This window comes from Orcinus orca, chromosome 13, assembly GCF_937001465.1.
Source record: "Orcinus orca chromosome 13, mOrcOrc1.1, whole genome shotgun sequence".
NCBI lineage: Eukaryota > Metazoa > Chordata > Mammalia > Artiodactyla > Delphinidae > Orcinus > Orcinus orca.
This window is the reverse complement of record NC_064571.1, coordinates 57,347,090-57,374,576: the sequence shown is the minus strand read 5'-3', so window position 1 is coordinate 57,374,576 and position 27,487 is coordinate 57,347,090. Positions and strand designations below refer to the sequence as shown.

At 44.9% G+C, this 27,487-nt stretch overlaps 1 long non-coding RNA gene across 1 annotated transcript in view; it reads left to right on the top strand.

Annotated features, from left to right (window-relative positions):
• The window catches only part of LOC117199476 (uncharacterized), a 40,592-nt gene that overhangs the window by 9,408 nt on the left and 3,697 nt on the right, over positions 1 to 27,487 (top strand). Inside the window, exons 2-3 of the long non-coding RNA XR_004480727.2 lie at positions 21,127 to 21,213; positions 21,632 to 21,774. This is a non-coding gene — a long non-coding RNA (uncharacterized LOC117199476). The remainder of the gene's footprint in view (positions 1 to 21,126; positions 21,214 to 21,631; positions 21,775 to 27,487) is intronic.

Genomic DNA, 27,487 nt, shown 5'->3' with positions numbered 1-27,487 from the left:
TAAGAAGTCAGTGGCCTCCAGAGGCCACCTGAACAGTGGTGACAATACACCTAAAGCTAGCCAGAGGGACTTCCCTGGTGGTCCAGTGGGTGGGTCTCAGCGCTCCCAGTGCAGGGGGCCTGGGTTCTATCCCTGGTCAGGGAACTGGATCCTGCATGCATGCTGCAGCTAAGAGTTCGCATGCCACAATTAAGAAGCCCTCATGCTGCAATGAAGATCCCGCATGCCGCAACTAAGACACAGCACAGCCAAAATAAATAAATAAAAATAAAATAAAGAGACTTCCCTGGTGGCGTAATGGTTGAGAATCCACCTGCCAATGCAGGGGACACGGGTTCGATCCCTGGTTAGGGAAGATCCCACATGCTGTGGAGCAACTAAGCCTGAGGGCCACAAGAGCCACAACTACTGAGCCCGCATACCACAACTACTGAAGCCCGCACGCCTAGAACCCATGCTCTGCACCAAGAGAAGCCAACACAACGAGAAGCCCGTGCAATGCAACGAAGAGTAGCCCCCACTCGCCACAACAAGAGAAAGCCTGTGCCCAGCAACAAAGACCAAACACAGCCAAAAAAATAATAAATTAAAAAACAAAACAAGAGGCTTCCCTGGTGGCGCAGTGGTTGGGAGTCCGCCTGCCGATGCAGGGGACACGGGTTTGTGCCCCGGTCCGGGAAGATCCCACATACTGCGGAGTGGCTGGGCCCGTGAGCCATGGCCGCTGAGCCTGCGTATCCGGAGCCTGTGCTCCGCAACGGGAGAGGCTACAACAGTGAGAGGCCCGCATACCGCAAAAAATAATAATAATAATAATATAATAAAATAAATAATATTTTAAAATAAGTAAATAAATAAAGCTAGCCAGAGACTCAGCAATAAGGAAGAGTATAACCAGGCTTATCAGGACCTTCAGAAGTATTCTTTGGATAGCGACCACAGGATAGAGAAAAGGGTAGAACTTCCAGGGCAGAGAAAGAGGGCCACCAGGAGGGATATTTGGAAAATTAGACCCAGCTGACCTGAAGCCCAGATGATGACTGCTGGATTCAGGGAGCTGAGAATTAGGAGAACCGGAGAGGACCAGGTACCCAGGCTGTTCCGTGGGGCAAATAGGGACCCATGCCCAGGAAGGCCCTGGAAGGATCTCAGACTCCCATCAGACCCAGGAACACTGGTCCCCTTCCTCCACCTCAGGCTGAGAGGCAGAAGTGAGAGCTTGGAGAATCCCAGGTCTGCAATAATGACAATTGGGCAAATCATGGTTACCTTAGGATAAGAAAATTGTATTACAAAGAGTGCTGCTAAAATTTCCTTGCACATGTCTCTGAGGAAGTTTTTATAGGTTATGTTCCTAGAAGTATTATTGGGTCATAGGACATGAACATATTTAATGGAACATAGTAATTTGGGGAGCATTAGCACCATATCATGATACTGGATCAATTGATGGGTGTAATTTAACTATCGATTTATTCATTTTTATGTCCTTTAATAATTTATAATTTTTTAAATAAAAGAGTTGTACATTTCCATTGTGCTTTTAAAAAAATTGTATTCTGTTAGCTCTCTATTTCTATGCTATTTGTAAAGAATCTATACTTTTACATTTTCATTTGTGTGTGTGTGTGGGGTGTGTGTATTTTGAAAAGCTCTATGTAAGAGCTCAGTCTGTGTAAAACTGAAGGGAGAGGGATTTTTGGCCTTGCTTCGGTTTCAGGGTGGCAGCAGCAAAGATAAATTATTAAAAGCACCATAAATACTGCTCCCCTTTCCTTCATTCCAGGCTTTTTGTTAAGCACAGAAAATGGACATATCTTTGTGAAACTCAAGCCTTTTCTAGTTCAGGGTCCCAAACCAACCCAGTGCTCTAGGTGTCCAAATGACTCCCTCCCTCCTTCCCCAACAAAGATTTCATAGAATTCTAATTTTTACAGGTTTACAAACTCAAGGCAAATGTTAGAGTTTTATTTTACAAAATGGCAATACCTTTACATTCGGAAGAAGAAAATGGCTTCAGGATCTTATGACTAGACTTGAAACAGTAAATGTGATTGAAGAATTTAGTGGTGACAACCCATGGATATCAGTCTAGCCAAAGCCCATTTAAGCAGCTTTAAAATGTAGACAGATGGGAATTCCCTGGCGGTCCAGTGGTTAGGACTTGGCGCTTTCACTGCTGGGGCCCGGGTTCGATCCCTAAAGCCGTGCAGCTCAGCCAAAAATTTAAAAATAAATAAAATAAAATAAAAGTAGAGAGAAAGCAAATGAGAGAATGGGTAGCAAAGTATACAAAGAAATTAGAAGCCAAAATGGAAACAAAAGTAGGCTTATGCAAACGTGTAGCACACTTTACCTTAAGTCAGGGAATAGTAAAGGATGAAAATACAGTTGAGCCCACCCAGTGCCCAGATCTTAGTTTCTAATACCATTCTCAAATATAAGCAACCGGGAATCCTTGGAGAAATGGCTGATTCTACTCCTGGGGCAGGAAATATACACAGTAAACTGCCAGAAAGTAAGGAAGTACTATTATAAAAAACAAAAGCGAAAACAAACAAAAAGTATCACAATATGGTGGTATGTCAAAGCAACAGAGAAGTCAACTGAAAGAGCTTCCAATGGCCAGAGCTAGAATAATTTGAGTAAAACAATAAAGTAGTATGGGATTATAACCCAGAGTATGAAATAAATATCCATAAGGCCATACTAATATAAATAAATGATTGGTTAAATAGGGAGAAAAAACAAACCTCCGATGCAGAATAATCCTGAATAACCTGTGTAGGTGCTCTACCCTGAAAGGAGGTGGAGGATAACTCCTCATTCCTTAAGTGTAGGTTGCTCATAGTGACGTCTTTCCAAAGAGTACAGTATAGAAAGGTGGAAAAAAAGAGTAACTTCAGGAGGAGGAAACTGGCAAACAAGTTCAGCTGGTGATCAAGGTCAACATCACCAATGATACAAGGTGATGAGAATAGCACTTCACCTTTGTGGTCTTTCTCTCCAAAACCCACAACCTCAGTCTAATCATGAGAAAAACATCAGACAAATCCCAACAGAGGGACATTCTAAAAATAGCTGACTAGTATTCCTCAAAACTACAAGGTCACCAAAAACAAGTAAAGTCTGGGAAACTGTCACAGCCAAAGGAGCTTAAGGAGGCATGACAACTAAATGTAATGTGGTATCCTGGATGGGATCCAGGGCCAGAAAAAAGGACATTAGGTTAAAAAACTAAGGAAATCTGAATAAACTATGGACTTATAGTCAATGATAATGTATCGTATTGGTGCATTAATTGTAACAAGTGTACCATCCTAATGTAAGTTGTTAATTATAGGAGAAACTGAGTGTGGGATATATGGAAACTTTCTGTGCTACTTTCTCAATGTTTCTGTAAATCTAAAACTGTTCTAAAAATAAAGTTTATTCTTTTAAAAAATGCAGTGGGGGGAAAAAAATGCAGTGGAGGGCTTCCCTGGTGGCACAGTGGTTAAGAATCCACCTGCCAATACAGGGGACATGGGTTTGAGCCCTGGTCCAGGAAGATTCCACATGCTGTGGACCACAACTACTGAGCCTACGATCTAGAGCCCGCAAGCCACAACTACTGAAGCCTGCACGCCTAGAGCTCGTGCTCCGCAACAAGAGAAGCCACCGCAATGAGAAACCCACACACCGCAACGAAGAATAGCCCTTCCCGCCACAACTAGAGAAAGCCCGCGTGCAGCAATGAAGACCCAACATAGCCAACAATAAATAAAATAGATTTATTTTTTTAAAAAATGCCGTGGAATTCAAGAAAAATGTAGACACAAATCAGGGTAGTAGCAGGTTCATGACAGGTCTCAAAGGGGGAAGGCAAGTGTGTTAGAGACACTTTTAGTAGTAGTTGCCCAAGGATCTGACTTTTCCTCAGTTTACCTTGCTGGCCACTGCTCTTGCCTCTGCCCCCATATCTAACTGTGTTCCCAACCCTACACGTGCAGGCTCTTTCTAGATCTTCCATCCTTTTTCAATTGCCCAGAGAACACCACCTGGATGTTCCGTAGGCACTACAAAATCAGCTTGTCTCAGAACAAATCAGTGACCCTCATTATTTCCTAGCTTGTGTAACTGTACCACCACCCACCTGCATCTGTTCTGCCCAGCCTCATGCCTCAAGATTCTGCCCCATAAGCATAAGAGAGAACATCTGTGTGTTATGAGCAGGCTTCCCAAAACTGGTTTCTCAGTGCCCCATTGAATCATTTGTACTTTTTCCTATCTCAGGCCACTTCTATTATCGGCTCTCCCTCATTCTTTGGTTCCTTTTTGCCTGGCCCCTCCACCCAGGAATCTCAGCTCCTAGCTTTGACCTCCAGTCCTTGACTTCGATAAATATCTCATTCCTCTGTCCTGGCATCTCCTAGAACTGACAGACCAGTGACAAACTCTTTATTGACATCACATCTCTGGGACTGGCTGTGGTAGGCTTCCTGGAAGATGATTCCCAATGATTTTTTGGGGTAATCCTCTCCCCTTCAGTGTAGACTGGGCATAGTGACTCACTTCTAACAAATAAAATACAGCAAAAATGATGGGATGTCATTCCCAAGATTAGGTTACAAAAAGACTATGGCTTCTATCTTCTGAGGGAAGTCAGCTGTCCTGTTCTGAGTTGTTCTACAGAGAAGCCCACATGACAAGAAACTGATGTCTCTAGCCAACAGTCATAGAGGACCTGAGGTCTGTCAACAGCCATGGGAGGGAGCTGGAAGGTAGATCCTACCCCTTGTAGGGCCTTGTAATGACTGCAGCCCTAGTCAACAAATACACTGCAGCCTTGTGAGAGATTCTGGACCATAGGCAGCCAGCTAAGCTATGCCCATATTCCTGACCCCAGAAACTGAGATAACTGGGAATTCCCCAGCAGTCCAGCAGTCAGGACTCAGCAAGTCCCTGGTTGGGGTTTATCAGACCCTCAAGGTGCCTCCCAGAGTCTCCTGGGAAAGCTGTAAGGTGTAAAAGTGGCAAGCTGGGGCTCCGCCAAGATCACCACCGCCCAGTGTGTGTGCCGAACTCATCCACAGTCTCAAAACCACCTCCGAGGCTCAGCTACTTTGAGTGACTTGTCCTACCCTGGCTGCTGCAGCTCCCCTGCTGGGCATCAGCACTTTACAGACTGAAGCTTGTAAGGCTTCCTGAACCAGGATGTGGTCAGGCATTTGGATAATAATTCATTTGACAGTTTTCCTTTCTCTGGAAACAGGTTCAATACATGGGTGGCACCCAGGGGTCATTTCTGTGTCTCTCCTCCCTGCTCCAGGCTGGGGCTTGCTGATAGGGTTTGACAGATGGTCCAGCCTAGAGCAGTCACGTTCTCCTGCCTGTAAATCTGGAGCATTCAATGAATCAATATCAAGCCTGAGGGCTTGGGGAGCAGAAACCAGAGTATTGCCCTAGAGAAAGTGTCCATGACCTCTAGCTGCCAAGGTCCCTGTGGCTATGCTAGTTCCTATTCTTTCCAAGACTTGATTACTTAGCTCCTATATTTCAGTTCTAGAGAAGCTTTCCACTAAGCTCCCAATAATATTTTCTTGTAACCAAAAGAACCTTAACACGAACTTCAACAAATATTTATTGGGCACCCTTTATGTACAGTTACTGTGCTAGATTCTGGGAATTTGGGGATACAAAGATGAGTTTTTAATTAGTCTTTACCCTAAAGGGGTTCACAGTTCAACCTATATTCTTTGAACTTGGCCTCAAAATGCTAAATGTAAAAAAAAAAGAAAAAGGAAGGAAGAAAGAAAGAAAAAGAAAGGAAAGGAAGAAAGAAAGAAAAAGGGAATTCCCTGGCAGTCCAGTGGTTAGGACTCTGCGCTTTCACAGCCAAGGGCATGGGTCAATCCCTGGTCAGGGAACCCGCAAGCCACTCAGTATGGCCAAAAAAGAAAAAAAAAAAATGTGGGCTGTGACAGGGTCTTTTCCTCCCTCCCTGCTGCTGGAATCTGGAAAGACCCTGCTTCAACCAGGGAGATAAGGTAAGCCAGAGGAGACGGAGGAGCCACAGGGAGAAATAACCTGGCCCCTAAATGACCTCAAGAAGCAGAGTTACCTTAAAAAAAAAAAAAAAAAAAAAAGGCAGAGTTACCTGCTGACGTAAACACTCATTTCTGAGGTTATATAAGAGAGAAATCAGCTTCTTTGATCTTTAAGCCACGGAATTTGGGGATTCTCTTTCGACTTGTCATTTAGAAACCCCCTCTCCCACAACTAATACAATCACCTCTCCATTAACAGAGACACTGTGTTATCATGGCCTGAGGTGTCCATCCTAAGGTACTTCCTCAGCCAGGTCATGCTGACTAGCAAAGATGATCATGGTTCTAGATTGGAAACTCTTGAAGGCATCAAAGATACAGAACGGTTCCTGGGTTTTGCAGACTATACTGCTGGTCTGATTCCTCTCTTTCCGACAACTTCCCTTTGATTGGTCTCCGGAAAAAAAAAAACAAAACTTTCTATTCACCTGGAATGGTTGCAACCATCATTTTGGGAAGTTTAAGACCCTCTTCACCCTGTTTCTGTCTGCACATACCCTCATCCACGATTTATACTAAAGATGGATGCATCCAGTCTTGAGGTGGTGCTACATTCTCTCAGAATCTGCAAGCACTAAGGCCCTAAAACCTTGTATTTTGGCACTGGTGGAAGAGAAAAAAAATTTTTTTTCTGGTTATTATTAAAAAAAAAAAAAGAGACACCTGCAGTAAGGCCACCTTCCAGGTCTGAAGGCCAACTTTCAACCTGAAGGCCCCAATACTCTAGGACATGCAATTGAATTACCAAAACCTGAATCCTCTTGGGTCACTTGAGGGTGAGGGATGGCAGGTGCATGGAGTCCTATTCCTTCTGCATTTCAATTTCAACCTCTCCTTTGCCACAGAGAAAGAACTGCCATGTCAGTCCATGCTTTCCCAGGTAGCCTGAGTGCCCAGGACTCCAAATGCCACCTGAAGAAGTCCACTGCCAGATAACCCCACCCAGACCTAGAAATCATTGCTCAGAACCAACACCAATCTGATAACCAGGAGCTCCATCATCCAGACACAGCCCCAGAGAAAAGCAGGTACAGGGGTGGCTGCCAACTCCCATAGCTGGTTGTTTGCCTTCTGGGTGAGGCCAGGATTCATGGTTCTGTGTCCCACTATTCTCTGGAGGCCTCCAGGGTCCTGCCAAGATGACTAATGCATACCTTGGAATGTCTCTTGGCCCTGCCAATACTCAGTGTGCTCTGCCATGTGAATCCAGAGAAATGACAGGCACCCTGAGGACAGCCGTATTCACCCTCGTCTCTGGGCGCCCTGGAAGATGGCCTGTGCTAGAATTTGTTCCCAAACCCCCATTATGCCTGGACGATGATTTATTCATTTTGTTCGTTCTTCTATTTAACATTCATTCAGAAATTCCTATGTACTAGGCACTGTTCTATTGTCTGAAAATAGAACAAAAAGAAGTCACTGAACAAAAGAACAAAATGAAGTTACTGTAGCTTGGGAGTTTACATTCTGGTGGAGAAAGGAAATGATACATTAAAAAGTAAGTATAGGGGCTTCGCTGGTGGCGCAGTGGTTGAGAGTCCGCCTGCTGATGCAGGGGACGTGGGTTCATGCCCCGGTCCGGGAAGATCCCACATGCTGTGGGGCGGCTGGGCCCGTGAGCCATGGCCGCTGAGCCTGCGCGTCCAGAGCCTGTGCTCCGCAACGGGAGAGGCCACAACAGTGAGAGGCCCGCGGACCGCAAAAAAAAAAAAAAAAAAAAAAAAAGTAAGTATAGGGAATTACCTGGCTGTCCAGTGGTTAGGACTCCAGCAATTCACTTCCGGGGCCCAGGTTCAATCACTGGTTGGGGAACTAAGATCCCATAAGCCATGCCGTGCAGCCCCCCCAAAAAAAAAAAGTAAACATACAAAATACCTGCCAGTACTCCTCACAACTGTGAAATAAAACTTAATAATTTTCTTAACGTAAGCATACAGCATGTTAGATGCTGAGGAGTGCTGCGAAGAAAAAGCAGGGGCACAGTGGTAGGTGCTCTTTTGGTTAGGGTGGTCAAGGCAGGCCTCTGCATTCAGCAGAAACGTCAGTGAAGGAAAGGAGTAAGGTGTGAGGATTTCTGGAGAAGAGGGAAGGAGTGCAAAGGCCTTGAGGCAGCAACATGCTTAGTGTGTTGGAGGTATACAGAGACCTGCTTAACTATGTCTCCTGTTGGTCATTCCATCTGTCCCTCCCTTCCTTCCTCCCTCCCTTCCTCTCTTCTCTTTCTCCCTCCCTTTCTTCCTTCCTTCCCTTCTTTACTGAAAATGTGTCTTAATGTTCAGAGTGGAAGGAGAACCGCTTGATGTGGTCCTGAGACCACACTCATGTGCAGCTATGAACCCTTTAAGGCATAAGTCCTTTTGACCTCCAAGGTGTTGTAGGTCGACTGAGACAATATAGGCTTGAAGAGCCAGAGAAGGTACGTTAACTCAAAGTTCAACCTTCTCACGTATTTCAAACAATTTTTCTTTTTTACAAAAAAGTGCTGTTTTTTGGGACTTCCCTGGCAGTCCAGTTGTTAAGACTCCGTGCTTCCACTGCAGGGGGCACATGTTCGATCCCTGGTCAGGGAACTAAGATTCCACATGCCGCACAGTGCAGACAAAAAAAAAAAAAAAAAAAAAAGTGCCTTTTTTCTTTTAAAGCTAATTTTAAAAATATTTATTTATTTGTTTATTTATTTATTTTGGCTGCACAGGTCTTAGTTGCAGCACGAGGGATCTTCCATGCAGCCTGGGGACTCTTAGTTGTGGCATGCATGTGGGATCTAGTACCCCAACCAGGGACTGAACCTTGGCCCCCTACACTGGGAGCATGGAGTTTTATCCACTGGACCACCAGGGAAGTCCCAAAGTGCCGTTTCTTGATAAATAAAATGTCAGTATTCTCTTGTGGAGTCCCAAGACTTCCTCTCCTCTTCTTGTTAGGGCCACATTCTCAGCAGGAGTTTGTAATACCCAATTACTATCACTACATGTTAAAGAGCCATCCTTCCATGAGATAGCATGGGCTTTCTCCATGGTCCCATGACTCTCTAGACAGCACATATCTTTACAGCCAGCCAAAGAAATTACCTATTTCTCTTGTGAAAAGAGCTTAGTATGAGGAGATAGACCTGGTCATTTGAATCCTGGCTTTCCCTATGATTAGCTGTGTGATATCAGGAAAATCACCTACCCTCTCTGAGCATCAGTTTTTTCATCTATCTTAGCCATTTTCTGTTTTAAAAAAATTATTATTTGTTTTATTTTTGGCTGCATTTGGTCTTCATTGCTGTGTGCGGGCTTTCTCTTGCTGTGGCGAGCGGGGGCTACTCTTTGTTGCAGCGTGTAGGCTTCTCATTGTGGTGGCTTCTCTTGTTGCGGAGCACGGGCTTTAGGCGCGCAGGCTTCAGTACTTGGGGCACGCAGGCTCAGTAGTTGTGGCTCACGGGCTCTAGAGTGCAGGCTCAGTAGCTGTGGTGCACGGGCGTAGTTGCTCCGTGGCATGGGAAATCTTCCTGGACCAGGGCTCAAACCCGTGTCCCCTGCATTGGCAGGCGGATTCTTAACCACTGTGCCGCCAGGGAAGCCCTCTCAGCCGTTTTCGATTGTTTTGTTTTGCTTTTTTAAGTAGTGAAGCCATTTAAAAAATGAAGAGTATGTAAAACTTTAATGTTTAAATAGATAATAGAGGCCCCGGTCAGGTTGAGGCGGAGCTTGGAGAGCACAGAGTTCTACCCACTAGGCATCCCCTTTTCTCCCGCTGTGTCCTTTTCCAGGCAGCCCCCAGAGATCTCTGCAAATGGGAACTTCACAGGGCACTGTTTGAAAATTACTGCTCTTGTGTTTTGTTGTTTGTATTTTTCTTTATTTGGCCGCACCACATGGCTTGTGGGATCTTTGTTCCCCGACCAGGGATTAAACCCCAGGCCCTGGCAGTGAAAGCACACAGCCCTAACCACTGGCCATCCCAGGAATTCCCTGAAGATTACTGCTCTACCCACAGAAATTACAACTTCACCAGCCCCTGGTCTTGAGCCCTTATGTTCCAGGGCCTCACCTGTCTTTAGGGACCAAGGGCCATATGACAACCACCTGCCCATGGGCAACTGATATGCAAAAGAGAGAAAGCCCTTTTGCCTTCACCTTGCCTGTATCCCAGTTTTTTGTTTTTTTTTTTTGGTATCCCAGTTTTTATTTCCAATCTGAGGACTTGTCAGTTTTCCAAGTGATTGACATGAAGAATAAGCTCACTCATCGGGTGATTTTTACCTCCCACTCTTTCTGTTTCCTTTTCAAGATCTTAACCCTTGGCATTTAGGTAGCGGTAGTGTGAGACTGCCCATGTGAAGGATCAGCTGAGTATTTGAGAAACACCTAAGGAACTTCACCCCTCTGAACTTCCCTTTTAAACAACTGGGCTTGTCCAGGCTAGGAGAAGAATGGAGATGGGCTGGTCCATGACTATATGGACTAGGGGGCAAAGAAGATCTAAAAGGTTTAATGGCACTCCAAACAATACATCAATCCAAAGGAGTCAGGCAGACAGACAATAACCTCACAATGAGATTACAACCAGAGACAAAAAGATGGAACTGGCTGGCTTGGAAGGAGAGAAGAGGCAGAGTCTAGACTTGCTCCGTTCAATATGGTAGTGACATGGGACTGCCGAGCACTTAAAATGTGGCTAGCCCAAATTGAGATGCGCTGTAAGTGTAAAAGATACACTGGATTTCAAAGACTTGGAACAAAAAAGGGAATGTAAAATATCTCATTAATAATTTTTATAGTGATTAAATTTGATCCAATACAATTGTAATAATTCTGTTTGTATTGATTACATTGCTTATGTTGAAAATGGTAATATTTTGTATATACAGGATAAGTATAGTATTAAAATTAATTTTACCTATCTCTTTTTACTTCTATTAATGTGGCTACTAGAAAATTTTTAAATGCATATGTGGCTCACATTATTGGGTAGTGGTAGTCTAGACTCTGGGCCCTAGAGAGATCTCCTGAGGTGGGGAAACAAAGAAGCAGGGACCTTTTTATAGGAAATCTGAAGTCTTGCCCTCAATAAGGAGACAAATTTTAAGAGAAACACCTGGAGACTTCCCTGGTGATCCAGTGGTTAAGAATCCACCTTCCAGAGGCTTCCCTGGTGGCACAGTGGTTAAGAATCCACCTGCCAACTCAGGGGACATGGGTTCGAGCCCTGCGCCGGGAAAGTCCCACATGCTGCAGAGCAACTAAGCCCATGTGCCACAACTACTGAGCCTGCGCTCTAGAGCCCACGAGCCACAACTACTGAGCCCACGAACCACAACTACTGAAGCCCACGTGCCTAGAGCCTGTGCTCCGCAACAAGAGAAGCCACCGCAATGAGAAGCCCACACACCGCCACGAAGAGTAGCCCCCGCTCGCCACAACTAGAGAAAGCTCACGCGCAGCAACAAAGACCCAACGCAGCCAAAAATTAATTAATTAATTATTTTAAAAAAAGAGTCTGCCTTCCTAATGCAGGAGACGCGGGTTCAGTCCCTGGTCAGATCCCACATGCTGCGGGGCAACTAAGCCCACGCGCTGCAACGAAAGATCCCGTGTGCCACAACTAAGACCCCACACAGCCATAAATAAATAAATATAAATATTTTAAAGAAAGAGCAACATCTCTCTCAGTCTTCTTCCTGTCAGGAGCTCAGATGGAGTCTACCTATTCAGTTTGCTTGATGGAAGATTCTAGGAAATTTGGGAGGATTCTGAAGGTGGGGAGCAGATTCCCATGGGGCAGTACTTCTTTACTCACATCAGCCTAGAACTGGACCCATCACTGACTCCAGTACATTCCAGTGCCCACCCTAGGTTACTTGATGGAGGATTAGGTTCAGCTGCATATAACACACAAAGCTCAAAATAACAGCAGCATAAACAAGACAGAACATTATATCTCTCTCTCTCTTTTTTTTTCCGCTGTGTGGCGAGGCTAATGGGATCTTAGTTCCCCAACCAGGGGTTGAGCCCAGGCCCTTGGCAGTGAAAGTGCAGAGTCCCAACCACTGGACCGTCAAGGAATTCCCAGAACTTTATCTCTTAAGGAAAAAAATTTGAGACAAACCTTAATCTTGTTTATGCACTATTTTTTTTTTTTGACTTTGTCTATTATGTGCAACTGGAGGTGTTGCATGGACTTCTTACAGCCATCTTGGACCTTGAGACAATGAGCTAATGAAGGTGAACAGCAAGGTAGAAGGAACCCAGGTCCTGGATGGTAGTGGAGCTATCATTGGTTTATTGTCTCATGGTTCAAGATAGTATTAGAAATCCACATTTGAAGCAGGAGAAAGGTGAAAAAGGAGGGAATAAGACATTTTCCTCCCTTTTAAGGAGACTCCCCAGAAGTACCGTACAACACTTCTACTTGCATGTCTTTGGCCAGAACTTGGTCACGTGGTACACCTAGCTTCAAGAGAGGATGGGAGATACCTTTTTTTTTATTGGAATATAGTTGATTTACAATGTTGCATTAGTTTCAGGTGTACAGCAAAGTGAATCAGTTATACATATACATATATCGACTCTTTTTTTAGATTCTTTTCCCACGTAGGCCATTACAGAGTATTGAGTAGAGTTCCCTGTGCTATACAGTAGGTCCTTATTAGTTATCTATTTTATATATAGTGGTGTGAATATGTCAGTCCCAATCTCCCGATTTATCCCTCCTCCTGGAAATACCTTTAGATAGGTGAATTGCTGCCTTGAATAAAATCAGAGTTCTGCAACTAAGAAGGAAGAGAAAATAAATGTTGGCATAAGCAATACATTCGTACCTTTTGGGTCCATGTTGATGATCTGCGTCCCTCTGAAAGGACCCACAGAGTGGTCCTGCAGCTTTCAGCATGAGCATGTAGACAAAAGATAAACCATAGGAGCATTGACCCTCCAAAGATCTCCCCCTGGGCCTCATACAATAGAGAGGGCATAGAGTGAATCATGTCTGTGCACAGGGGCAGGTTGTAGACCATCTCTACGGCACTTCTGCCTCAGAGGCAATTAGATGATTAGGAATTTATAGTGGTCCCTCATGGCTCAGGTTTGACCAGAGCACAGGTGTCCCAACCAGAGGCTTTATTGGCTCATGTAACCAAACTGTGAGAAGGGCAGGGGCAGCTGGCCTCAGAGACAACTGGAATCAGATACTCAAATGCCACTTTCTCTCTGCATTGTCTGCATCTTTGCTTCCTGCTGAGGAATGGCTTCTTCTGCTCAACTGGAAATTTGTCTGTCATATCAGCCTCAGAGCCTCACATCTACCACTCTCCTCCCTTTCTCTGGCTGGAATTTAAAAAAAAACAAAAAACACCAGGGGAGGGCTCTGGTATACATCACGTGCCGTATTCAGTCATCAAGGGTTGAGTCTGGTGAAGGAGGAAAAGGGGTCCAACTGTGGATGGACAAAACAATATTACAGCCAATATTAGGTGTTAACTTTGTAGAAATCTTTGCCAAAATGAGAGGTAAAAATGATATAGGTAGAAAAAGTCTTTTCCCTTTGTTGTGAGTTTTTTTCCCCAATTTGATGTTTGCCTTTTAGTTTTAGTCATTTAATAAACACTGCAAAGCACTCATTTTGCACAAGACTCCTGTGTCCTTCGGAATCCCTTCTTTGGTCACAGTAACAGTTGATTAGGTTACAGTTTTCACTAAATCCATTTCAATCCTAAGGATATACTTCAGCCTCTTGATAGGATTTAGGTATTTCCGAAGTCTTCTCAGTAATATCTATTCTAGTCACTTCTCCCACTGAGGCCCTTACCCAGGACCTGTCAATTAATGACGGCTCCTTGCTTGTAAATAACAGAACCCTGTTCAGATCAACTTAGGCAAAAAGGAAGACAGAACTCATAAGTTATAAAAGCTGGGCTTAGGAGGGATTGAAATCTGGAAATGGGGGAACTGTGAGGTGCCAAGGCAGCCATTTTTTTCAGTTTTTCAGTGTGTGCTCCCTTTTTTCTTTTTTTTTCTTTCTTTCTCTCTGTCTCTCTCTCTCTTTCTTTCTTTCTTCTTTTCTTCCCTTCTTCCTTTCTACACTGATGACCCCTGCCTTATTCTGCTTTCCCTGCAGATGAACTTTCTCTGTGCTCATGGGGGAAATAGTTGCCCCCCACCCCATTATTCCAAAATGTGTATGTACTCCTCGATCAAGTACACCGACTCCCAAGTACCTGTCCCATCCAGAGGTTCCTGAGTAACTGGCCCACTTGAGTCAGTGTTCTTCTCCCTACGTCAGTCATCTATGGTCAGGGGAACAGAGTCCCAAATGATAAACATGGCCCAGCTCTGTGTGGCAGCTGGGAACGTGAGTGGCTTCTTAGAGAATGCAGGTCTTGGGCTTACATTGTTAGAATCTTCCTGAGAACTTCCTGTTACAGATCCCCAAGTGTGAAGAGAGTAGCACTGAATACCAAGGACCACTCCCTCCATTTCTTGCCTAACTATCTGGCAATAGCCTGTATTTGACGACCAACTGATATCTGACGTTGAACCACCCATTCTTTGATCAGCAGAATGCTTTAAGTCTCAGAGATTAGAGGCCTCTAGCACTCCAGGTCCCCGTGATGGCAGCAACAGAAAACAGCTTGGTCATGAGACCATCAAGATTTTTAGGGCTTCCCTGGTGGCGCAGAGGTTGAGAGTCCGCCTGCCGATGCAGGGGACACGGGTTCGTGCCCTGGTCCGGGAAGATCCCACACGCCGCGGAGCGGCTGGGCCCGTGAGCCATGGCCGCTGAGCCTGTGTGTCCAGAGCCTGTGCTCCGCAACGGGAGAGGCCACGGCAGTGAGAGGCCCGCGTACCGCAAAAAAAAAGAAAAAAATAAAAAATGGGAGGGGGGAACTCGTGCATGGGGAGGAGTGTCAAGGAGGAATCTAGCTTCCTGTATGTAAGATAAGAATATAGTATAATTCCTCACTCATTCGATAAAATGTGTCAGGCTTCTAGTTTTGTGGCTAGTGCTTGGCAGATTTTCGAGAGGGTTTAAAGTTGATAAACCGTTTTCCAGAGACTGCATCATACAATCCTCAGAAATGTTGAATACAAGGGCAGAGGGCTTTCAGATATAAAAATGGAGGCCCAGAGGTTCCAGCTCCCCCAGGTCAGTGGTGAGTGGGGTTGAGATCCCAGACCAGGCCTTCTGCCTGAGACCTCTACACCTTTGGAAGTACTTCCAGCTAAAAATTCTGGTTTTTGAAATTCGTTTAAGCAGGGAATCTTGAACTTGCCTTCTCAGAAAGATTCCAAGATATAAAAGAAGGGCTCAGTATAATGCTGATCACCATGATAATAGTACTAGTGATTGACTGTTTTGGAAATTCATTCTGTAGCTAACCTGGTGGGGCGAAGGGAGGGAGAGAAGGAGGGTCTTAGAGTCTTAATAAAAACCCTTTAACTTCAGCTAATAGCAATGATAATAGAGGCAACTGGTGACTGCTTTGGGCACTTAAATGTAAAGGAAATGGGAGGGCACCTTGGTGGTCTCCATTGTTATATGCTAACGAAGTGGCTTCACTCAAAGGCCACAGGGAGGTTAGTGGAGGGTGTGGCCTGGTCCCACTTTGGGTCAGAAGTCTGTGGCAGTCCTGGGCCCTGACTTAGAATGTGTTCCTCTGTCCTACTCAGCTTTGTGACTCGGAGCAAGAGTCTGCACTTTCCTGGACCTCTGTGGGTTTTTTGTTGTTGTTGTTGTTGTTTTAAGTAAAATGTATATAATCAACTCTAGGGGTGGCTGACGCCTACAGTCCAGCCTGGCAACTAGATTGTTGATCATGTTTTTTTCCTAGTCAAACCAGAAAGACTTGAAAACAATTATTTGTAGTTTCTTACATGGGCTGTACTGTACTTAGAAGTTTTTCCTGCTTTCATTCCTTATGCGTATTGCAAGTCTTCCCCAGGCATCCTTGTGCATGGAATCTGTGGTACCTGATGGGTTCCCTGCTGTCAAAGGCTCACGTCTGGATGGGAGATAGACTGTGTGGAAAGACAGGAGGCAGAATGTAATCAGGGTGGGACATGGTAGACAAAGAAATATACAATACGGCAGAATGGGGCACGTGTCACATGGATCCCACAGCAAGAGCTGTACAAAAGTGGGAGCAAAGTGCTATGGGAGCCAGTGGGGTTGGTCTGGGAGGCTTCACAGTGTTGTGTTCTGTCAACTGAGAGGCTGCGTCCTGGGCTTCAGGCCTCAGTTTTGTCTGCCAAATAAAACATAATTTTCAACTTTTGGGTTGTGCATTTTTTTCAGTCAACAGTTTTATGAGCTGTAGAGACGCCCCCAACACCCCCCCCCCCAACACTTCTCAGTGATGGCTACAGTCAATAGAGGACTTTTTTAAAAATACAGATTCTTGGGACTTCCCTGGTGGCACAGTGGTTAAGACTTCATGCTCTCAATGCAGGGGGCCTGGGTTCGATCCCTGGCTGGGGAACTAGATCCCATCATGCCTGCCGCAACTAAGATCTGGTGCAACCAAATAAATAAATTAATTAAAAAAAATACAGATTCTCTGGCTCCTCCCCCTGAGAATCAGAATTTTTAGTTCTAGGGTGGGCTCTGCAAGTCTACGGAAAAACAACAACACAACACCACCCTCACACAGGTCAGAATGGTCATCATTAAAAAAAATCTACAGGGGGACTTCCCTGGTGGCACAGTGGTTAAGAATCCGCCTGCCAATGCAGGAGACACAGGTTCGAGCCCTGGTCCGGGAAGATCCCACATGCCGCAGAGCAACTAAGCCCGTGCCCCACAACTACTGAGCCTGCGCTCTAAAGCCCTGGAGCCACAATTACTGAAGCCCGGCGCCTAGAGCCTGTGCTCCGCAACAAGAGAAGCTGCCTCAACGAGAAGCCCGCACACCCGCAACAAAAGAGTAGCCCCCGCTCGCCACAACTAGAGAAAGCCGGAGCACAGTAACGAAGACCCAACACAACCAAAATTAATTAAAAAAAAAAAATCTACAGGAAATTCCCTGGTGGTCCAGTGGTTAAGACTCCATGCTCCCAATGCAGGGAGCATGGGTTTGATCCCTGGTCAGGGAACTAAGATCCCGCGTGCCACTTGGCACAGCTAAAAAAAAAAAATTACAGATAACAAATGCTGGAGAGGGTGTCAAGAAAAGGGAATCCTCCTACATTGTTGGTGAGAATGTAAATTGGCGTGGCCACTGTGGAAAACAGTATGGAGGTTCCTCAAAAAACTAAAAAGTGAGTTGCCGTATGATCCAGCAATCCTACTCCTGGGACATGTATCCAGACAAAACACTACTTCAAAAAGATACATGCACCCCTATGTTCATAGCAGCACTATTCACAATAGCCAAGACATGGAAACAACCTGAATGTTCATCAACAGTTGAATGGACAATAGAATACTACTCAGCCATAAAAAAAGAATGAAATAATGCCATTTATAGCAACATGGATAGACCTAGAGAATATCATACTAAGTGAAGTAAGTCATAAAGAGAAATTGATATGAGATTACTTATATTTGGAATCTAAAATATGACACAAATGAACTTATCTACAAAACGGAAACAAACTCACAGACATAGAAAACAGACTTGTGGTTGCCAAGTGGGAGGAAGGTCGGGGAGGGATGGTTTAGGAATTTGGGATTAGCAGATGCAAGCTATGATATACGGAATAAATAAACAACAAGGTCCTACTGTATAGCACAGGGAACTATGTTAAATATCCTGTGATAAACCATAATGGAAAAGAATATGAAAAAGAATGTATATATATATATGTATAACTGACTTTGCTCTACAGCAGAAATTAACACAACATTGTAAATCAATTATACTTCAATAAAATAAATTTAAAAACAACAACAACACAACAACAAGGAAACAAACTGCCTTGTGCTTCTGATGATCAGCCATTGGAGCCCATTGGTACAGTGGGGGGACAGGCCCAAATAACCATGGGGGGGTTATAATAGAGGGGTGCTATGGGGGTGTTAGTGCTCTAGGGAGAAGCTTATATTTAAGCTAAGAGGTTCGCCCAGCAGAGCAGAAGGAAGGAAGGCCAGGTCATGGAAACACAGGTGCAGAAGTTGAAGCCAAGGCAAGCCTCTGCCCTGCTCAAGCGGCTGAGGGTGGCTCCAAGGTGGTGGAGTACGGGAAGACGGATGGGACATAAGACTGAGAAAGGGGAGTTGGGACCAGATTGTAAAGGGCTAGCCTTGAATATTGTGCTAAGGAGTCTGGACTTGATCGTAGAGAGACTGGAGAACCAGAGGAGGTTACTTTTATGCACACCCAGACCTTGATAGAATAGTGCAAATTCTTATAGCTGTTGTAGGGATTCAGTTATTCTTTCCTTCTCTCTCATGGGTAAATCAATGAATAATTCAGAATGCAAGTGAATCTAAGTCAATCAGCAAGTTTAGAGCAGACTATGAAGAAGCCTGTCTTAAAACCAGCTCTCACTTGGACTACTGAAAAAGCTTTTTGTAACCGGCCTCCTTGCTTCAGTCTGGCTCTTCTCAGATTGGTCCTCTTTAATGCTTCTGAGAGGTATTTTTAAAATACTTGTCACATCCTTGCTTAAAACCCTTCGGTAGTTCCCTGTCGTCTCTACATAATAATAAAGTTTCACCTTAGCCTGGTGTACACAGGCACTCATGATCGGGCATCTTCTTAGTTATAGTAGTTTCTTTTTGTTTGTTTTTGGTTTACGTAAACTAAGTTAATTTAAGAAAAAAAAGGAAAATTGATTTGGTGCAAGGAATAGGGGTGCAGGCTGGACACCCAAGAGAACTGACTAATCAACTTGGCTTCAGGAAGTTCTACTGTATAATTTTCTATGTCTTTAGTTTTTAAAATTTTTTTGTTAAATAAAAAAAATGTATTTCAGGACTTCCCCGGCCATCCAGTGGTTAAGAACCTGTGCTTGCAATGCAGGGAGCACGGGTTCAATCCCACATGCCCCGCAGCCAATAAATACATGAATAAATAAATAAATAAATAAAATTTAAAATGTATTTGATGAAAATGTAATGTATTCTCATCGTAAAAATCTTTGAACAGTATGGAAGTACACAGAAGAAAATCGAGTTATTTTCACACGCCTCCCACACCCTGTCCCCAGAGGTAACTACTGTTGGTTGCAGATCTTTCTAGCCAATCTTCTATACATTTATTTGCCTATGTATTTACACTACAAATATATAATTTTTGTTTTTTCCTAAATGCAATTGTACCATATGTATTTTAATCCAGCTTGCTTTTTTTCACTTAATATATATTTCTTACCTTTTTTTTTTGGTGGGGGGAGTGGGTATTTTCCTAAATTTCTTAGACATTTAAATTATCTTGGAAATGTCCAACCTTGTCTCTGTGAACAAATAAATTTTAAAATGTGTGTTTCTATACTTGATTCAGGAAAGGGGATCAGGGCCCCTCTACCTGAAGGTGCAAACTCATCCATCTTTAGTGCCCAGAGAGAGATGGCAGAGGGAACACAGGGCCATATCCTTGGGACTAGTGTAAATGTCTGTCACTCCTCAGCCAGCATTTCTTCTCAAGTTACTTAATATTTACATTTTTTAAAATTGTTATAATTTGCCATCTGTTATCTCTTCAGTTAATTTTCCAAAGGCCTGGGCAAACTCTGTCCACATACTTCTCAAATTTGAATGATTCCTGGTTCCTAAACATCTCCAAGTTCCTATCGTCGGAAGTCTCACCAGGCCTGAATAACCACCTCTCTCCAGTTCTTAAACCTAAATAATCACTTCTCATAGGAGCCCCAAAACCTTCATTTGCTTCTCCCTCGCAAAAATTCTCCAGGGCATAGGTGACCTCATCCTCCAGGACTCCTGAGACCTCAGACAGCTGGGATTTTTTGAAGTGGGAGCCAACACATAGGAAAGATTTTCAGGCAATAATACCATTTCTCCTCATATATGGGTCATTTTCACCTTTCCAAATTTTCTTAGATAGTTTGTGCTGCTATAACTGAATACCATAGACTGGAATCTTATAAACAACTGAAATTTATTCCTCACAGTTCTGGAGACTGGAAGTCTGAGATCATGGTGCCAGGAGGAACCGGTTCTGGTGAGGGCCCTCTTCTGGGTTGCAGACTTGTAGCCTCACATGGCAGGAAGAGGGCTAGAGAGCTCTCTGGGGTCTCTCTCTTTCATAATCCCATTCATGAAGGCTCCACTCTGTGACCTAATTATCTCCCAAAGAGCCCCACCTCCTAATACCTTTACATTGTGGGTTAGGATTTCAACATATGAATTTTGCGGGGACAAAAATATTCAGTCCATAATACCAAGATAAAAGAAAATGGAACTCACACGATGAGCTCTAATTTACCCCTTGTCTTTTCAAATACTTCTCTGTTGAATTTAAAGATAAGTCTTACAGGGAGCATGGCTGCCTGTGCTCTATTGTCAGCTCTGCAGGCCCAGAAATTTTATGTATTTATACTAACCTAACTCACATGTTAGTTACAAAAACTAAAATGCCAATTTACTGGGAATTCCCTGGCCATCCAGTGGTTAGGACTCTGTATGTCCACTGCAGGGGGCATGGGTTCAACCCCTGGTCGGGGAGCTAAGATCCCACAAGCCCCAAAATGTGGCCAAAAAATAAATAAATAAAAATAAAATGCCAATTTATTAAATTTTAGCCACTGCTATCCTTCTTACTTAGTACAAATATAACAGTGTTAGCTCCCCATGGCCTCTAGGCCCTACAGCATTAGGTCAAACTCCTTAGCCTGGCATTTAAGGCCTTTACAATCTGGCTTTGAACCAAGTTTCTAGTTGGTTCTCATATGTCATGCATGTACTTCCTATATGCTCTTCCCTCTGTCTGGAATGTCCTTTTTGACTCTTTACCATGCAAAGTTTTTATTTTAATTGATGGTCCAGATCAAATAACACCTTCTCTCAAAGACTTCTCTGACCAGCCCTGCCCCTGCAGCAGGCCATATTAATTGCTACCAATTCTGAGCAATTATTTCTTTTACTTTATTAGATTGTAACTCATCATACACGAATTGCCTGCCTCTTCCATCAGACAGTGAACTGCTTGAGGATCAGAAATCTATTTTCATCTACCAAGGTAACCCAGAGTATAGCACATCGACTAAACACACATTCTCAATAAATTTTGAACTGAATTGAACTTCTGCATTTGTACTTCCTGCAATTACTTCCTTTTCTTGCCTAAGTTCTTATAAAAGTTAATTTTGAAAATGTCAGCCGTCTCGGCTATCTTTAGAGGAAAGGAGGGTAAGGGTGTTTGTTCATGCAGGGACTGAGAAAAAGCACGTCCCTGGGAACCAGGAATGGTGACTGCTGTAGAAATACAAGTGAGGGAAACCACCGGGAGGAAAAAGCGCAGTGGGAGAAGCCAGGCCAAATGACAACTGTTTCTTTCCACCAGGAAATCACCTTTTGAGATCTTTCTTTCCTCATATCTGGAGATTTCTGGATATTGTAAATAGAGGGCCCTGTTCCCCTGTGTCTTCTCTGTGTAGGGTTTCCTCTGTGTTTGTGTGCAGCGGGTGGAGGACGGCTTCCTAATTGGGACCTGTCTCAGGTGGAATAAGCAGAATCAAGACAAGAGGGTTGGTCCATGTTTGCCCAACTTCCCATCATCCTCCTTCCAGCTAATCAAAAGGTAAGCGCGATCCTGTGGGCAGATGCTGTAGCACAGATCTCTCCAGACCAGACCGGGAAGAACAGATATCGCAAGACAGGAACGGCGCAAAAGGGTCCAGAGGCATGAATCCAGCCAGAGTTTGTTCTGGTGTCTCCTAATTTCATTCCCACATTGGCTCTGGAACAATTCCTCTGGTCCTCCAACTCCCCTTTCCCTCTCGACTCCGAAGTCCCCTGCAAACCCTTTAGATCTGCCCTGGAGAGGGAACTGGGATCTGACAGCAGAGGAAAGCCATAAACCAGGGGCGCCCAACCTTCCCCTATGATCTGCATGGTGTTTATCAAGTCCTCACCCTTGAAGTCATTTGTGGTGCTCTCTGCTTTACTGAAGAAAAATGGATTTTGCCTCAATTCCTGATTCCTGTTTAAATATTTAGTTTAATCAGCACAGGCCCAAGTGCCTTTTCCATTTCCCCTGGTGCCTGGGAGCCACGCTGACACCAGCATCATAAAAAATGCATCAGATCCCAGCAACATGCCACTGGCTGGGAGTCGCTCCATCCCTCAAGTCTCAGGGCCTGGCCTCTGCTGCAGCTGCTTTGGGAGAAGCTGGGCTACGATGCAGAAGTCAGTGGAGCTTTGAAAGCTTCACCTCAAATCTTCTCCTGGAGGCAGTGATTGTGACAGGCAAGCAGCCCCCACTCCAGCCCAGATGTGAGGGGCCTTGTGGAGGTGCGAGGGGGTGTGTGTTGGTGGGGAGAGTGGAAGAGGTGGGAACACCAAGGCCACAGAGTCTTCAGACTCTGCCTTTGAAGTTGCTCTGACCTGGGTCCAACATAGGTTCTGTGTGAGTGTGGAGCAGAGACTGGGGACACCTGACGTGAGGAAGCAGCCAGGTTCAAGGGCACAGGAAGGAGACTCTGTGAAATGCTGGAGGCTTCTCTCTTCCCTCGGCTTCCAGAATTCTGGCTCCTAATGTGGGCTCCACCCTCTATTCCATGAACACAGTCTAAATTTCGCCCACTAAACCAGAAGCCTGTCGGGGATGGAGGGGAGTCAGGACTTCCAGAGGATGGACACTTGGTCTCCTCTTACAGAAAACAACCAATGATAGGATTTGGCTGGATGGGTCCTGGGCATCCTTTGCCAAAACCTCAAAAAGCTTATACTGCCTCTAGGTGCCCTTTCTTTGGAGCCAGGTCCTCAGCGCTCTGATCTGGGCAATTGAACGGGAAACATCGCATCAGTTGCCACTAATAATATGGTCCTGTCCTGGCTTTGTAAAAGAAGCTCCTTGGGGCAACTCTGTACTACTCATGTTTTTTCCTCCAAAACTTCACAGAGATAAAAGGAAACATAAATAACGATTTATTTATCCGGGAGTTCAAAGTTTTGCTTTGAGCCCTCCAACATTTTCTATCCTTTTTGAAATTAAGATGCACATAACTTCCCTCAGTCTCTTTTATTTTATTTTTTTAATTAATTAATTAATTTATTTTATTTATGTTTGGCTGTGTTAGGTCTTTGTTGCTGTGTGTGGGCTTTCTGTAGTTGCGGCGAGGGGGAGCTACTCTTCGTTGCAGTGCACAGGCTTCTCATTGCGATGGCTTCTCTTGTTGCGGAGCACGGGCTCTAGGCGCATGGGCTTCAGTAGTTGTGGTGCATGGGCTTCAGTAATTGTGGCACACGGGCTCAGTAGTTGTGGCACACGGGCTTAGCTGCTCCGTGGCATGTGGGATCTTCCCGGAGCAGGGATCGAACCCGTGTCCCCTGCATTGGCAGGTGGACTCTTAACCACTGCACCACCAGGGAAGTCCGTCAGTCTCTTTTAGAAAGGGCAGCAGCTACAAACCTATGGATAAAGATAAAAGGAGCTGATGAAAGGAGCAAATTCTAGTCTCCATCCCTCAGTCTGGGGGGGTTCGTGAGCCCCCCTCTGTGCTTTTGGAGTCATCTACACCGTAGGATGTCTAAGGCCAGAACCCTACCAATTTTTTTCCAGCTGCCTAGGATTTCGACAGTCAGAAACCACCAAAAGAGAAGATGGCAGGGGAGTCGGTCTCTGAAGACCACCATCTTGCCAAATCCAGTGGTCGATTGGTTGCTCTGGTTTATCACAGTTGGGCTCCTCCCTTTGTCACATGGCTCCTGGAACCTGTACTCTACTCGTCAGGCTTTTTTCCTAGTTCCTTAATTGCTCCCTCAGTCCCCCTTTGCGGCTCTCCTCTCCTTATCACTACTTGAATAGTTCTCAATCTTGGCTGCCCATTAAAATCACCTGAGGAGGGACTTCCCTGGTGGTGCAGTGGTTAAGAATCTGCCTGCCAATGCAGCGAACACGGGTTCGAGCCCTGGGCCGGGAAGATCCCACATGCCACAGAGCAACTAAGCCCGTGCACCACAACTACTGAAGCCCGGCGCCTAGAGCCCGTGCTCCGCAACAGGAGAAGCCCACGCACCGCAATGAAGAGTAGCCCCTGCTTGCCGCAACTAGAGAAAGCCTGTGTGCAGCAATGAAGACCCAACGCAGCCAAAACTAAAAAATAAATTTTAAAAAATAAATTTATTAAAAAAATCACCTGAGGATTTTTTTCTCTTAACTGAAAATCATGGTCAACTCCAAGCTAATTAAATCAGGATCTCTGGGGGTGGGGCCTGGGTATTATAATAGCAGTTTCCTTGGTGCAGCCAAGGTGCAGAACTGACCTCTGCCCTCAATGCCGGCTTGCCCCAGGGTTCAGGCTTCTATGCTCTTTGCCATCTATACTCTCTCCCACGTGATCTGACCAGTCCCCAGCTTCACAGAGTTTCTACATAGTGGTGACTCCCAGATTGCATTTTTAGCCTGGGCCTCTCTGCTGAGCTCCAGAGCCCAGACCCAGCTGTCTATTCGAAACAGATATCTACAAGCACTTGAAAGTACTAATGCTCATGGATTTTGCCCTCTCATCTCCTACATCCAACCCTTCAGCCAGGGCTATTGGCTCTATCTTAAAAATACATCTTTATTAGCCACGACGGCTATCGTTCTATTCCAAGCCTTTGTCACCTCTCTCTCAAAGTATGTTAGCCTCCTAACAAGCCTCTGTGTTTCCATTCCCCTCAGTCCATCCTCTGTACAGCAGCCCAAGTGACGTTTGGTGTCTTTGGGGTTTATTTTTTTGTGTGAACTTTTCAGGAGGCTTTATTTCAGGTCATGATATTATAGGCAGCATCACTTATAACCAAGACACTTTATTTAACATGAAAAAATGCAGTAAGTGGCTCATATTCATGGAATTCACTGGTCTTACCATGTTCCCCATGACCAAGATGTAGTTCTTGGTCTGAACTTGGTTCAGAACTTGGTTCTTGGGCTTCCCTGGTGGCGCAGTGGTTGAGGGTCCGCCTGCTGATGCAGGGGACACGGGTTCGTGCCCCAGTCCGGGAAGATCCCACGTGCCGTGGAGCGGCTGGGCCCGTGAGCCATGGCCCATGAGCCTGCGTGTCCGGAGCCTGTGCTCCGCGGCGGGAGAGGCCACAACAGTGAGAGGCCCGTGTACCGCAAAAAAAAAAAAAAAAGAACTTGGTTCTTGTAGCTGAAAGAAAGGTGAATGGCCTAGGAAAAACTCAGTGACAGTATTGGGTGTAAGGGGAACTAACTACAGCCTACATGACAAGATGTTGTCCAATATGATTTGGTATAGGATTTTAAAAGGTAGCCAGTGTATGTTGCCATTACGTACAGGTCTCAGTACCACAGTTTGAGCTGGAAGGGGTCTCTCTCACTATTATGCCAAATGAAACACAGGAGGAGTTTTGGTTTTCCATCATATAAACTTTGGATTGGTAAGTTTTGAATTCCTAGTGCCCAGGGAGGTTTGATGCCTCCAGAGAACACAGTCATGCTTTTTTGTTATTTTGGCCAAGGGAGCTTAGTTCCCTGACCAGGGATCAACCCGAGCCCCCTGCAGTGGAAGCGCAGAGTCTTAACCGCTGGACTATCATGGAATCCCCAGTCATGCTTTTTTTTTTTTTTTTTTGCAGTACGCGGGCCTCTCACTGTTGTGGCCTCTCCCGTTGCGGAGCACAGGCTCCGGACGCGCAGGCTCAGCGGCCATGGCTCACGGGCCCAGCCACTCCGCGGCATGTGGGATCTTCCCAGACCGGGGCACGAACCTGTGTCCCCTGCATCGACAGGCAGACTCTCAGCCACTGCGCCACCAGGGAAGCCCTCCAGTCATGCTTTATTGAATTGGAAGTCAAGACTAGCCCCTTTCTACTTTGTGTTCTTCATATTCCAGTTGATCTTTTTAAAACATAAATCAGATCCCTGTTACTCCTGTGTTAAAAACCTTTCCATTATACTTAGAACAAAATTCAAACACTTTACCGTGGTCTCCTAGGCCCTACATGATTGGACCCTGCTCACTTCCCTGATCTCATCTCCTACCTCCACTGGCCTTCCTAGGTCACGATCAGGTCAGGCTGAGTCTTGATTTGGGGACTTGGCACTTGCTGTTCCTTTGTCCTGGCATGTTGCTCCCCACATGTCCCAGTAGTTCACTTCATCCCATCATTAGGTCTCTTTTGAGTTCTTACGTCCAAGAGGCCTTCCCTGACCACCATCATAACTTTTTGTTTCTTTATCCGGATTTACTTTCTGTAGGACATTTATCATTGTATACTAGCATATCTATGGATTGATTTACTTGGTCATTCTCTGTCTTCTCCACTAGAATATAAGCTCCAGGGAGACAGGTGCTTTGTCTATCTTTTTTTTTCTTTTTTCTTTTTTTGCTTTGTCTATCTTGTTCACTGGTGTATCCTCAATGCCTTTAACAGTACTCATTATCTACTTGTTGAATGAAAAGGGCACTTTTGTAGACGAGACTTCTATTCTGTAGCCTCCACCCTACTCCCCACCATAGAAGCATTGATGGGGATCTGAGGAGCCAGAGTGCTTCCTGACAAACACAATTAAGGGGTTAAAAGGTGCATTACCTTATTGGTAATCTGCTGTTGCTCATGGGAATGTGTGATAGCTCACAGGTGTGCTGGGGAAGAAAAAAATGGGGGGATGCTTACACTGGCACTTAGCTGAGGGGCATCACCTCTGGGTGTTCCTTTCTCTTAGCACTACTAAGCCAACCATGTCAGCCAGAAGGAGAGACAAACCAAGATGAGATAAATTGAGCTCTGTCTAAAGGATCTGAGCAGGACTTAAGTGGAGTGGTGCTGGGCCCTCTTCTCTCTATGTATCTCTCTTTTATTCAGCTTAGTCTCTGTATGTCCCTTAGTCTCTGTATATAGTGCTCAGTGTTTTCTGGCTGAATCTATGTTTACTTAAAATCAAGGGGTGGTTACCGTCTGTATAAGTTTCCTAGGGCTGCCGCAACAAATTACCATCACCTGGGTGGCTTCAAACAACAGATATTTATTCCCTCATGGTTCTGAAGGCCAGAAGCCAGAAATGAAGGTGCCAGAAAACTGAGTTCTTTCTGGGGGCTTTGACGGAGAATCGATTCCACGCCTCTTCTCCAGTATCTGTTGGTTGCTGGCAGTCTTTGGCATTGCCTTGGCTTATGGCTCAGAACACCAGTCTTTGCCTCTACCTTCATATGCCTTCTCCTCTTCACTCTGTGTCCTCTCTTCTTCTGTTTCACACAAGGACACTTGTCGTTGGATATAGGGACAATCCTAATTCAGGATGATCTTACCTCCAGATCATTAATTTCATCTGCAAATACCTT